Source organism: Pan troglodytes, chromosome 6 (genome assembly GCF_028858775.2).
Source record: "Pan troglodytes isolate AG18354 chromosome 6, NHGRI_mPanTro3-v2.0_pri, whole genome shotgun sequence".
NCBI lineage: Eukaryota > Metazoa > Chordata > Mammalia > Primates > Hominidae > Pan > Pan troglodytes.
The window spans coordinates 139,103,769-139,117,213 of record NC_072404.2 but is presented as its reverse complement, the minus strand read 5'-3'; the positions used below and the strand labels follow the sequence as shown (position 1 = coordinate 139,117,213).

The 13,445-nt window shown below is 36.9% G+C and overlaps 1 protein-coding gene across 1 annotated transcript in view; it reads left to right on the top strand.

Annotated features, from left to right (window-relative positions):
- The window catches only part of WASL (WASP like actin nucleation promoting factor), a 66,667-nt gene that overhangs the window by 28,547 nt on the left and 24,675 nt on the right, over positions 1-13,445 (top strand). The window lies entirely within an intron of this gene.

Sequence of the window (13,445 nt, the reverse complement as noted above, 5' to 3'; positions counted from 1 at the left end):
TACTTTGTTATAATTATTATTATTTTCGTTGTTATTTTTTGAGACAGAGTCTCCCTCTGTCACCCAGGCTGGAGTGCAGTGGCGATCTTGGCTCACTGCAACCTCTGCCTCCCAGGTTCAAGCAATTCTCATACCTCTGGGATTACAGTCACACACCACCACCCCTGGCTGACTTTTGTATTTTTAATAGAGGCGTGGGGTTTCGCCATGTTGGCCACGCTGGTGTTGAACTCCTGGCCTCAAGTGATCCACCTGCCTCAGCCTCCCAATGTGCTAGGATTACAGGCGTGAGCCACCATGGCCAGCCTACAATTATTTTTCTAAACATATCTCCTTTTTAGGTTATTAACATCTTGGAGACAGAGACCTTCTCTTAATCATCTAAGATGATTAAGATAATAAATAATTGTTAATTGAATTAATACCCTGTTCAGATTTAGTCTCTAGGTTAGCCAGACATTTTGTGAATAAATACGATTCTTTAAATTATTTTTATTAGGAACATTCCTTTGTGTAGTTATCCCAACTTTGACCTTCTGTTGACCTTATAAATTCCATATCTTGTTCTAATAAATTATTTGCGTAAGATTATCCCTAGGACTTTCCAGAGCATTATTATCCAATAGAACTTTTTATGATGCTGTCCAATATGGTAGACATCTGTGATTATTGCGCACTTGAAATGTAGCAGGTGTGACTTTGAGAGACAACATTTTTAACTTATATTTGAATAGCCATTGTGGCTAGTGGTGACCTTATTAAACAGTACAGCTCCAGAGAGCAAAAGCAAGATGAGTCCAGAAACTAACAGTACCCTCCCGCCTGCCCCTGCCCCCACCCCCAAAGCCACCCAGCTTTGGAGCTTACCTAGAGAGGACAGTAACAGTGTAAAAGATCTGTGTGGACTCAAAGTGAAATCATTCCCAATTAATTTATACATTCTAAAAAATAGAGAACATTTAAGTTATTAAATCTCAATCGCAGCTCACTGCAACCTCTCTGTCTGCTGGGTTCAAGCATTTCTCTTGCCTCAGCCTCCTGAGTAGCTGGGACTGGGACTACAGGCGCCCGCCACCACGCCTGACCAAATTTTGTGTTTTTAGTAGCGACAGGGTTTCATCATGTTGGACATGCTGGTCCTCAGGTGATCCACTCTCCTTGGCCTCCCAAAGTGCTGAAATTACAGATGTGAGCCACCACACCCAGCCTTAAGTCTCTTAAATTGTGAATAAAATGTAAATCTTAAAAACAAAACGAGAAAGGTTCTTGGATTCTTTGGTGGGGTTTTTTGTTGTTGTTGTTCGTTTGTTTGTTTTTTGGGGTGGATGCTATCTAGCTCTTGTGTGTAATGTACATGAGAGTCTCAAATGTTGTACTTTAAGTCCTTAGGTTGTATGTTGAATTTAAACTGTTACTTGTTACAAAGCCCTTACCTTTACCTTATGCCTTCAAAAGCTCATATTTAAATAAAATGGCTCTCAAAGTAACCTACCTTTTGCACGTTTTTTGCCCACCTTGATTGTACATGTCAAAGTCAAGCAAACTAAAAGTGCTTATTTATATAAAGTATATGTACATCCCTGTGACTGTCCTTAAATGCTTATTAGATCATTGAATTGCTGAATATAGAATAACAAATATGGAAGACAAAAAATTTTAATTTGCTTATTTTTATTAATCATGTTTAAGAGTTTGAAAGACTGCAAGAGTAAGTTTGTAAAAGAAATCAAAGACTGTTGTTCATTATAGACTGGCTATCTCCCTATAGTAGCCAGAGTTTGCTTTTTATTAGTTTAAGCCCCTGTAGGCACTGTAGTATGTTATTCCGCAATGTTTATTTTTAATTTTTTAGGGGGAAGCTAAAGAGCTACTCAAAATTCTTGCTAGGTTACTGTTTCTAGGTCAGAAAGGTTATTTTTGTTTGTTTGTTTCAGACTTGCACCATAATGTGATTTGAGTAGGTCTTTTTTTTTTTTAATGTGTATATTTTTTAAATCAATTTTTAATTTTTGGAGAGCCAATACATCCACATGGTTTAAAAATCCCACAGTGTGCAGGCACCTGTAGTCCCAGTTACCAGGAGGCTGAGGCAGGAGAATGGCATGAACCCAGGAGGCGGAGCTTGCAGTGAGCCAAGATTGTGCCACTGCACTCCAGCCTGGCCGAGAGAGTGAGACTCCATCTCAAAAAAAAAAAAAAAAAATCCCACAGTGTGAAAAGAAAGTGATGTTTCTCATTTATCCAGTCCTTCATTTGCCTAGTCATTTCTTCTCCAACAAAATACCTGTCCACACAGAGAACCTTTAAACAACTGTTACTAGTTTTGTCTCTTCTTCAGAAGGTTCTGTGCATACATAGGCAAATGTAAGTTATTTATTCTTGTTTGTAGTATTGTGTACAGACGTTAGTATATGCTACCCTTACTTTTACATCTTGCCTTTTATTCAGATAACAGTGTATCTTGTTCATCTTATCATTACTTGAATAACAACTTTTTTTTTTTTTGCAGCTGTATGGTATCCTATTTGTATAGCTGAACTGTGCTTTATTTAATGAGTGTGTATTTTTCTTGATGACCAAAAAAATTCGAGTAATTTTGGATAATTTTAAGATTCTGAAGATTTGAATTAATGATTTAAATAATGGTTTTGATGGAAGTCATTGTAAAGTGTGTTACCCCTTTACCCTGGTTTAGTTAAATAGATCAAACACGTTACTGAACTGATTTTAATTCTTATATGATAAACTGGTTGTTGGGAAACAGGTTTGGGGGTAACCATATATTTTGTGCTAGGTGAGTATAGAAATAAGACAGGGCCCTATCTTCAAGGAGTTGACAGTCTGCTGAGAAGACCTAAGTGAACAGATTATAATACAGTAACTGGTATAATGAAGGTTCCTAGGCACTATGGGAACTCAATGGATAGGCCTTTGTCACAGACTGAGGGAAAGGTGGGTTGGGAGGTTCCTGTCACAGGTGAGCAGTGACTAGTGACTATCTGGCTGGTGGCTTGGGTGGTAAAAAGAATTTACCAAGACAGTTGTAACTACAGAAAGGCAGATTTCTTAGAGACAGTATGAAAATATGTTGCAAGGGTGCAACAGACAGGTCAGCAAGAGAGGAGCTGACTGCCAGGATACAAAGGCTTGCTGGAGATTTTATAGAATGGTGCTTGTGCTCTGTACTGAAGAGGGCTTTGTGCCATACTGATAACAAGGTTGCAGTGAGCTAACTTGAATTTTTCTGTCAGCCAAGGGTCTGCTGATAGCTGAGCTCAGGAAGATCGTGAGTTATTTGCACAGAAGGGCTGTGTGTCCTGGACCATGAAGAAAGGCAGACTTACAGCTTACTGCTTTCTCTTTTTGCTTTCCTTGGGTCATCTCGCCAGCCTGACTTCCCTCCCAAATTAGGACTTCACAGTTCCCATAGGCAACATCATAGCTGAAGTTTGAACAGTGACCAAGTGAAAGGAGAGTCAGAGAGGGTACTTCACTTTTGGGAGCATGGATTTCGACATAAAGGATCAGGATATGAGAGAGGTTAATGACTTCTAAGACAGTCCCATGTGACTTCAGCATATCATGTGGTAGATGACAATGAGGCTGCACATTTCTTTTTATGATCAGAAACATTATTTTCCCAATATTTTGCACTGCTGATCAGAACGCATGTAAAATATTGGCTTCATTTTAACAAGGGTGACCAGACTAATAAAGGGATTCATAAACCAGGTCAGATGAGGAATGATCAAAATAAATTTTACCTTTAAAAGAGATGATGTGACAAGTAGAGTTTTAGTGGAACATTGCTGTGGAAGCGAAAATGTTGCTGCCACTACACAGAAGTAAGTATGCTGTAACTGGAGGATGTGGTATATACCTTCGGTTTTGCATTATTATAGCTATAGTACCTGGCATTATGCCTGCCACATAACAAATGCTCAACAGATACTTGAATGAAAGAATAAAAAATACAAAACGTGTGGGTGGCAATTGCCAGGAAAACAGGTTTAGATTAACGATGTAAAATTTTCTAACAGTAAGATATTCTTACTGCTTAAACAGTAAGATAGTTTTTCCCTCAAGTTGTGAGCACCCCATTACAGCAAGCATTTAAGCAAATGCTATGTAATCATCTGTTAAAAATATTATATGGGGCTGGGCATGGTGGCTCATGCCTGTAATCCCAGCACTTTGGGAGACCAAGGCAGGAGGATCACTTGAGGCTAGGAGTTGGAGACCAGCCTAGACCACATAGTGAGACCCTTTCTCTTAAAAAAAAAATGTTATATGAAGGATTCTTAAAACATTGAATATAGAAGACTTTCCTCCTTCCAGATACACTCATTGTCATTACCCACCTATCTTAGTGTTTTTGTGTTTTTTTGAAGTTGCTTGGCTTTAGTTTTCTTAAATGGATAAGATCACTATATGTTCAAAAGTTGTTTCGTTAAGTGTGGTTTGGCAAAATGAATATATTCGCTTAGATAGTTGTTTGTTTTCTTCATATACAAAATTCTGTTGTTCTGATTGATGCATCATTTTCTCACCCCAAGCAAGGCTAATCCAGGTTTTGTGGCCTGAAGCTTATAATTGGGAGCGGCTCTCATTAAGAAAAACAATCCAAAATTAAGTCTAAAAGTGAATGTTTATTTGGTGTGAGAAAAGATCACAACAAATAAAAAATGCCATAAACTTCACAAAATTTAGACAAGTAGCTTATTGCTATTATAACTTGCTGTGTTTATTATTAATTAACAGTCCAATATATTATACCTATTTGGTACTTTTTTTCTACCTATTGTGGCCATGTATTCATTCGTCACTTCTTTACATGACAGTTTTATATTTTATATAGGAAGAGTCTTTTCCTCTTGCATAAGACTTGACAGAGTACCAACCATGGACCAAATTCAGCCTGCTTGTTTTTATAAATAAAGTTTTTTGCAGCACAGGCATATCCATATAATCTATGGCTGCTTTTGTGTGCAACAATGGATGAGTTGAAAGAGATCATGAGTTGGAAGCGCAAAGTATTAAATATCTGGCTTTTTACAGAAAAAGACTCCTGCTCTAACATATTTGCTCAAAATTTATTTACTATCAATAGCTGTGAAGCTGAAAAAAAAAGTTTTGAAACCAGTTACTAGTAATGTAATAGCACATCTGTAATTTCCTTCACTTTGCATAAAACATGTTTCTTGCCTGGGGAGAACTTTACATCTCATTTGTTTGGACCACTGTCCCTGACCCCAGAAGTGTCCATGTAGTTGGATCATAGTATGTCGTCACACCCAGCAGGAGCTGGGCAACACTCATGCAAATCCTTGGGTTAAAGATTGAGTCCGGATGCATCATGTGGTCCAAGAGGGACAGGAAATTACTGCTAGGAGCTAGGCGGATACAGAGATAGTGCATTCTTGATGGAAGTACCATGATCATCTTCAGGGACAGCTAAAGAGGAGCCCCTAGGCATGAGGCTACAGTTGCTGCTGGTCCTGTGTCCCAAAGGAGAATAATCCAAGCCTTGTAAGGGACTCTACGAAGTAAAAGATCCTGAAACTTAAACCTAATTAGCTTCATGGTAAGTTCACCTCTTTTCCCCAGGACAAACAACTTAATGTCTGTTTGGAGTTTTTCCCTTCATAAACATGTTTTTTTTTCTCATGCACCAGCAATCCTTTACTTTCTACAACCACTACCACAAACTCTCCCTCCCTGCCATTTTCCCTGCCCCAAAATTAAGGTAAAAAACAAACCAAAAGGGGGCGTTAGAGGAATAAAACTATATTAAGGATATATCCTTCTTGGAGGATCATTTAGCTGGCATAGGGCAAAAATATGACAAATTAGGATTGGGATGAATCACTGATTATGTAGTGTATGTTGAGTATAGAATTAGCAACTGATTGGGAAATTCATCCAAAGCTGTATAATATGTGACCTCTGGCAAATAAATTGAGCTCACCTATAAAATGAGGGGATTGGATTATATGCTTGAGAAAATATATGGTGAAGTGGTATTAAGTGCTATTTGGCTCTAGCATTCAGGAATACCCACATCCCACCAGCAACTGCAGTAACTACTTTTCACCCTCTCGTCCCAAACTGTTCCCACAGAAGAGTAGTAGCAAAGTTAAAAAACAAAAATCTCTCTTTCTCTCCCCCTTCCTTCCTGCCTCCCTCTTTCTCTCTCCCTCTCTCTTTCCCTCTCTCTCCCTCCATCCTGCAGTTGCACTCTCCCTCCCTCTCTGTTTTTTCCCCTTGTTATCAGGACTTGGGGCTCCACCAGTAATGTTAAACTTTGGGCCGGGCACAGTGGCTCACGCCTGTAATCCCAGCACTTTGGGAGGGTGAGGCAAGCAGATCGCCTGAGTTCAAGCAATCGTCAAGCAGATTCAAGCAGATCGTCAGGAGTTCAAGACCAGCCTGGCCAACATGCTGAAACCCCATCTCTACAAAAATACAAAAATTAGCTGGGCATGATGGTGGGTTCCTGTAATCCCAGCTTCTTGGGAGGCTGAGGTGGGAGAATTGCTTGAACCTGGGAGGCGGAGGTTACAGTTAGCCAAGATCGTGCCATTGCACTCCTCCACCCTGGGTGAGAGAGCGAGCCTCCATCTAAATAAATAAATAAAAATAAAAATAAACTGATTGGTGAGCTGGGACTCCTAGGGTACCCCCTTTCCAACTTTATTCCCTGAAAATCCAGACCCAAATTTCAGGTTTTACCATAATCCAACTGAATTTGCAAGAAACAGAAGGAAAAGGAGACAGAAGAGAGAGGAAAAACTCCTTTTAAGTAGATCCACTTAAGTTACAGGGTAGGGCAGAAGAGAACCAGCCACACCTATGAGCTGCCCTTTTAACACAGTGTCCTCACCCATTTGCAAATATAACCCAGTCTATAATGAGATCAGTATTCCTCTCACCTTTATCTGTATATGATTATCCTTCTGGTAGTAGAAAGTTGAGAATACCATAAGACTTGCCATTTTTAGTTTTAACATCTAATTTTGATTGTTTACTGGTAATGCTAAAGGTCTGTGCCACATAATACTTTGCAATTTTCTGGATGTATGAATTTAAATCATAGGCAGTATATAAGATTGGTGTGTGGTTGTGAATGACCTAAGCCTGCTGTGTAGCACACACCTTTCCATATGGCTTTTTGTATATAATAAAGTGATTTTTTAAATGGTTCCAAACAGGAATGTGCACTGATAATGAAGGTGAGGTCTAAAACTTTTATGATTTGTAACCAAAAATTTGTCATAACTATACTGCTAGAAATGGAATAGAGGAAGACGTGGAGCCATTTCTTATAGGTTATGTCTTTTAGTATATTAAAACAATCCCCTACATCTGTTATCTGTTGTTGCAAACAAACCACCTGATGACTTTGTGACTTATAGCAGTATCAACAGATTTCTCATTCTGTAGATTGAGTGATTGGTCTGCTGGTGACTAATATCACCAGAATTTAGGGACTGGGCTCAGAAAGGACAGTTGAAATGGACTAGGGCCTTGCTCTCTATGTGGTCTTTGATTCCAGGTTTTAGGGCAGCACTTCCAAAAGGGCAAGCTACAAGGTGCAAGTATTCCCGCTTCTCCTTCCATTTACCAATGTCTTCTTCATCAAAACAAGTCACGTAGACAAATCCAGCATAAGTGGAGGAAGATAATATATAAGAACTTGAATCAAGGGCCATTACAGGAATGATGTGCTACTGTACCAAATCTCCAGTCAAGGTTTCCAAACTGTATGTGGCTGTTTATCTCTTTAAATCACTGAATTGAGCTGTGTTTTGTATTACTTTAACATTAAATCTGTGTCTTCAATCCATGCCACTCTTCTCTTTCTTATTTCCTACTCCACACAGTTCACCAAACTTTCCTATGGTAGGGTCTTTTTGATGAGTCTACTTAGAATGCCATTTCCTCCATACTTACTCCTCACCAACGCTTTGTTCACTTGACTCACCCTTTTTCATTCTTCAGGCAAGATGTCACCTCAGGGAAGCCTTCCTACACTAGTTAGGTTTTATATTTTTCTTGCATACTAATTTTTCCTAGTAGCATTTTAATAGTTATTAATGCCAATCTCCCCTTTATTAACTAGATGTTTTATGAGGACCTTGTCTAATTCATTTTTGTATTTGCCCTCATTTTCATTCTTGTCCTCACCCCCAGTTATCCCAGTCCCTTGTACATAGGAGGTTCTTCATAAACATTTGGTGAACAAATATGTCTGGCAGAGACATTTTCTTAAAAAGCAGCTAAGATCTAAAAGACTCTCTGTGTTTGGTCCCTAAGATAGCAGCTGTTTCTATCTGGCTCCGTTTTTCTTCACTGTTGAGATTCTGTTTGTTACTTTTTGCTTTTGTGGTTTTCCTCCTTCATTGCTCCAGGTTTGCTTTTTTAGAAATTTATTTCTTGTGGAGTCTTTTGTCATTGCCATATTCTTTTTAAAACGTGTACTGTTTTTGTTTGTTTTCTCTTTTCTTTTCTGGTTATTTCTCATTGTAGAAATTACCAGGTGATAAGATCCCTTGTCTCCAAAGTGAATTTTTGTGTTTTCTTTTCCTGGATAGTTCTTACTGATACTCACCACTCTCAGGAGTTGTTGTTCCCTGCCAGATACATTGTTTTTCTTTTTTAAATTTATGATTTCTGTATTGGGTTTTGAGGTGGGCAGGTAACAGGTGTTGCTACTTTAATTATTTAGAACATTGTTTCATGAGATCACTACATAATAAACTGTAGGAATTCAACCAAATTCTTTGCATTTCTTTACTTTTATACTACTTTTTATAATGTATAGATTAAAATTTTACAGTCATCTCTTAGTATCCATGGGGGATTGGTTCTAGGGCCACCCACAGTTACCAAAGTTCACACATACTGAGGTCCTTTAGAACCCACCCATGTGAAAAGTCTGCCCTCCTGTTTTGTGGGTATCTCATCCTGCTAATAACTGTATTTTTCAATCCACGTTTGGTTGCGGATGCAGAACCCTGCGATATGGAGTCCTGACTGTATTTAGTGAAAAAGATCTGCATGTAAGTGGACCCACACAGTTCAAACACGTATTGTTCAAGGGCCAACTGTATATTCAGAGTAATAATAGGTCATTTCATGTAAATATATCATCAGAGCATCTAGGAATGTATTTAAATCTTAGCTTTTATATAATGAGAAGACTTAGAATGGATTTTCTCATGTTAGTTTTCAGACATTTGAGGCCAAATGCACATTCAGATACATGCGTACATATAAAAGTTGGGAGTATTTGACTGTTAATCTAGGCCAACATGATCATAGAAAAGACTTTATTTTGTTAAGTCATATGATTTCCCCCCCACATTTAGTGTATTTTGGATGTTTATTGAAAATATATTTTTGGCCAGACACAGTGGCTCGCATCTGTAATCCCTACACTTTAGGAGGCCAAGGTAGGAGGATCACTTGAGGTCAGGAGTTTGAGACCAGCCTGCGTAACATAGTTAGACTGCATCTCTACAAAAAATTAGAAAATTAGCCCGTCATAGTGGTGTGTGCTGGTAGTCCCAGCTACTCAGAAGGCTGAGTGAGGTAGGAGGATCACTTGAACCTAGGGGCTTGATGCTGCGGTGAGCGATCTCACTCACCATTGCACTCCTGCCTGGGTGACAGAGCAAGACCTTGTCTCAAAAATAAAAAGAGAAAATATGTTTAAATATTTTCTTTAACAACATTGTATATTTGTTAGATTAAAATAATTTTAGTTATTATTAAATATTCAGTTATTAAATATTCAGTTATTCAGTATTAAATCATTTTAGTATTTGTTGTAGGCAGTTGATGGCTAAAAACAAGGATCCCTGTGACTCCTAGTATTTTCTAGTCTTTTTGTGGTCTAGCTGTTTCCGTAGTCAAAGAAATACCTGTTTTCCTGATCTAAAATTCTTATTCTGACCTGTTACATAATGTGGTTGTTCTGAAAATGTGAAAGGAATTTAAACAGTAGAAGTGCTGAATGTTTGTGGTTTAAGTCTTATGCAGGATAGAACTTTTAAGAAAGTTGGTACACATATAGAGGGAATAGGAGGAAGTGGGAGTTTTCTTAGTTTTGGGCCATTGCAGCAGTGGCTAACATATATAGAGGTAGTAATGGCTCTGGGGAGAGGACCACCTTCTCAAGATTGCTGTGGTTGTGAAAGAGAGCTAAGGGTCATACATTTTAATGAATCATTCGTGCTTGTTAAAGTTAGAAATAATTTCATACTTAAAGATACAGTACAAAGAACTTCTATATATCCTTCATCCAGATTTGCCAAATGTTTATTACATTTACCATGTTTTTTTCTCTCTATATATGTATACATGCATGTTATTTTTTTCTGAATAACATGAGAATAAGTTGCAGACATAATGCCTCTTTATAATATTTCAGGCTATATATCCTAAAATCAGAGTCATTCTGTTATTATTGTAGTATCATTATCAAAATCAGAACATGTAGTTTTTAACAAATACTTGTTCACTTGGGGACAAAGTATAGGTGGAGTGAAAGTACAAGCTTGCAGAACTACTTTAAGTGCTTATGGGAATTGCAGTCTTTTTAGTGGTTAGGAAATCAATACAGAAAATTACTCTGATTTAGAGTAAGACCAGTAGAATAACAGAGTAACACAAGGTACACAAACAAGCACTTCAGAAATGTGAGAAAAAAAAAAAAACCCAAAAAACTCCAATAAAAGTCATTTCAACCTAAGGAATCAGAGAAATACTTCTCGACTGGTGCAGAGTCAACCTCAAAGAGGTGGAAGTCCCAGGCAGAAGGACAGTGGGAGGGAATTCACTTCCTAGAATACATCCCCCATATTCTTCCTGCCCTTGATCATCATAGTTCTGAGAATGAATATGTCATTACAGTTACTCAGTACTGAAGTATCAGGAATACACAAGATATGACAGGTTCTGTTTCTACCAAAGTTGATACAGTACTTTTTTCCTTTTAATTACCAGATTTTAACCTTAACATTATTAGGGTAATAAGAAATAGATTTCCCTTCCTAAGCACTTGTTCTTAGGTTGTTTTTCATTAATATCTTCTTAATTACGAAAGACAAGAAGGAATGGAATTGATTCGTTGTAATTACTTAAAGGAATGGAAGGAATGTCTTTAAAAACTTAATTAAGTCACTGTCAATCTAGAGTGTGGGGATTAGTGACTGTTTTTATATTGTCTAGCATTAATATACTGTATTAAATGTATAGTAGTTATTCTCATATTCACTGTAATTATTCTGAATTAGAAAAGGCTTTACAAGGTGCTGTGGTATGTCATTTTCAGACTGCCAGATGAAGGTAAGAATTAATGAAATAGACACTTAGACTCATAATAAGAGTGTAGCAAATTTTTTGAAAATCCAGTTACTGAAAATTGCTTTTGAATAGTTGTTTTTTTAGTTTTAATGTTTATAATGCAGTATCCTGTCTGTGAAAAATTATAGCATTGTTAGTCTTTATTTCTTAAGCAGGTGTTTTAAGAATTTAAGTTTATCTAAAGGTTTAAATGTTTTTTAGTTTGGGTTTTTTTTGTTTTGTTTTGTTTTTTAAAGTTCACATATATAGCCACATGTTTTACAACGTGAATATTTATAACATCATGAATATTTAGTCCTTTGGCTAGCAAGGGGATTTTCATAATGGAATTTCAGACCCTGTTGAATAACTTTTGTGTGTGTGTGTGTGTGTGAGCTGTTATTTCTTGATTTCTGGTAAAAAGCGAAGTAGGGAGATTTTTAGATCTTCATTTTGGTACATCTAGTTTCCTAATTGCTTTTCTTTTTAGAAATGAATGTATTTTGACAGCACCATACTAAAAAAGACTTTATGTGAATTCTCCTTAGAACTAACAAATTGCTTGTTTGATTTTTGAATTCTTCAGCCTGGTATTTGGTACCTTTAGATAGTGTATGCAAGACGCATTTTTCTGAAGTTTTCAGTGCTGGCAGCAGGATGCCTGTGGCACTATCATCCTGAGATTGTGCACTTGCAAACACAAGTGTGTTTTGAGCAGGCCAAAAAGTGTCCCACATTCTTCAGTCTCCTCTTTGAAACCCAGTGTCCCAGGATACACATTTTTTGTTTTTAAGTTATCATAATTTTTATTGACTCTTGCAGAAATTTTTCTGTTCCTTTGTGTCCTACTCAGTACTGTGTGTGAAGTTCAAGGTTGAGTTTGGTCTGTAATGTTAAAAACATAACATTGAACATTGTTATCTGAGCAAGTCTTTATGGACTTTTGATCCTAACAGTATACTGATCTTACATTTCTGAATTTAGTATCTAGTAATAAAAGATTTGTGCATATAATTGTTCTTTGAAATTCCTCTTACCAAAAGAGGGCACCCCTCAGGCATAGTTAAGTAAACCTAAAACAGCGTATCTTCAAATCTTAATGTAGTCTATTTTTTATTACAGAGCCCAAATTCCGTTGAACTAAGGTACCATAATTACTTAATCAGCTCCTATTTTAGGTTATTTCAGTTCTTCCTCTTTAAAAAAATATATATTTATATGAAATATTTTATTTTTATATTTATATTAAAATATGAAGTATTATATTCTAAATGATTTTCTTAATTTCTAGTTTAGAAGTGAAATTACTTTATCAGAAAACATAATTATGGCTTTCAGAGGATTTGTAAGTGCTTTATCAGTGTAAGTGTGTATCACTTTCATAGAAACTTAAGGTTGAATAGTTACATTCTAGGTTATAAAGTAAACTTAATTTAGAATAAAATTAGTTTACACCTTTTCATGATATAGTCTTGAGGAAGGGGGCAACATGGTGTACTGGAAAATCCTAATGCCCTAAAGTGTCCATTGCATGTAACGAGTTAGCTTCCCTCCTATACATCTGAAAGGGTTCTATTTAGGGACTATCCTTGGTAAAATTGAGACAATAGTCACTCAAATCTTTTTCATATCCTCAGTATAGCATTAAAACTGTGTGGCCACTTGTGCAAATCACTTACAATCTTAAACTCACTTTAGAAAGGAGATACTATAATCTGCCTTCCAGGGTGGTAATACTGCTTTCAAGTTTGTCTCAATCCTTATCTAGATAAGTGCTTAACTGCTTTATACAAGTCAGCCATTACTAATGCTACTACTTCATTGCTTAAGTGTTCACTTTATGGGGAAACAGTGTAATAGGGGGAGTAAGAATGCTAGATTTGAAGTCACAAATTGCCTGGATTTGGAATTTCAGCTCTGCCATTTAGCTGTGTGGTATTGGGCAAATTACCCCCTTTGGTGTCGGGTTTCTCAAGTAAAAAATGAAGTTATCATAGTAATAACAAATGAGGCTATATTTAAAAGTGATTAACACATTTCCTAACACATTTTAAGCATCAATAAATGTTTTCAGTAATTATTGTTATATGATTATT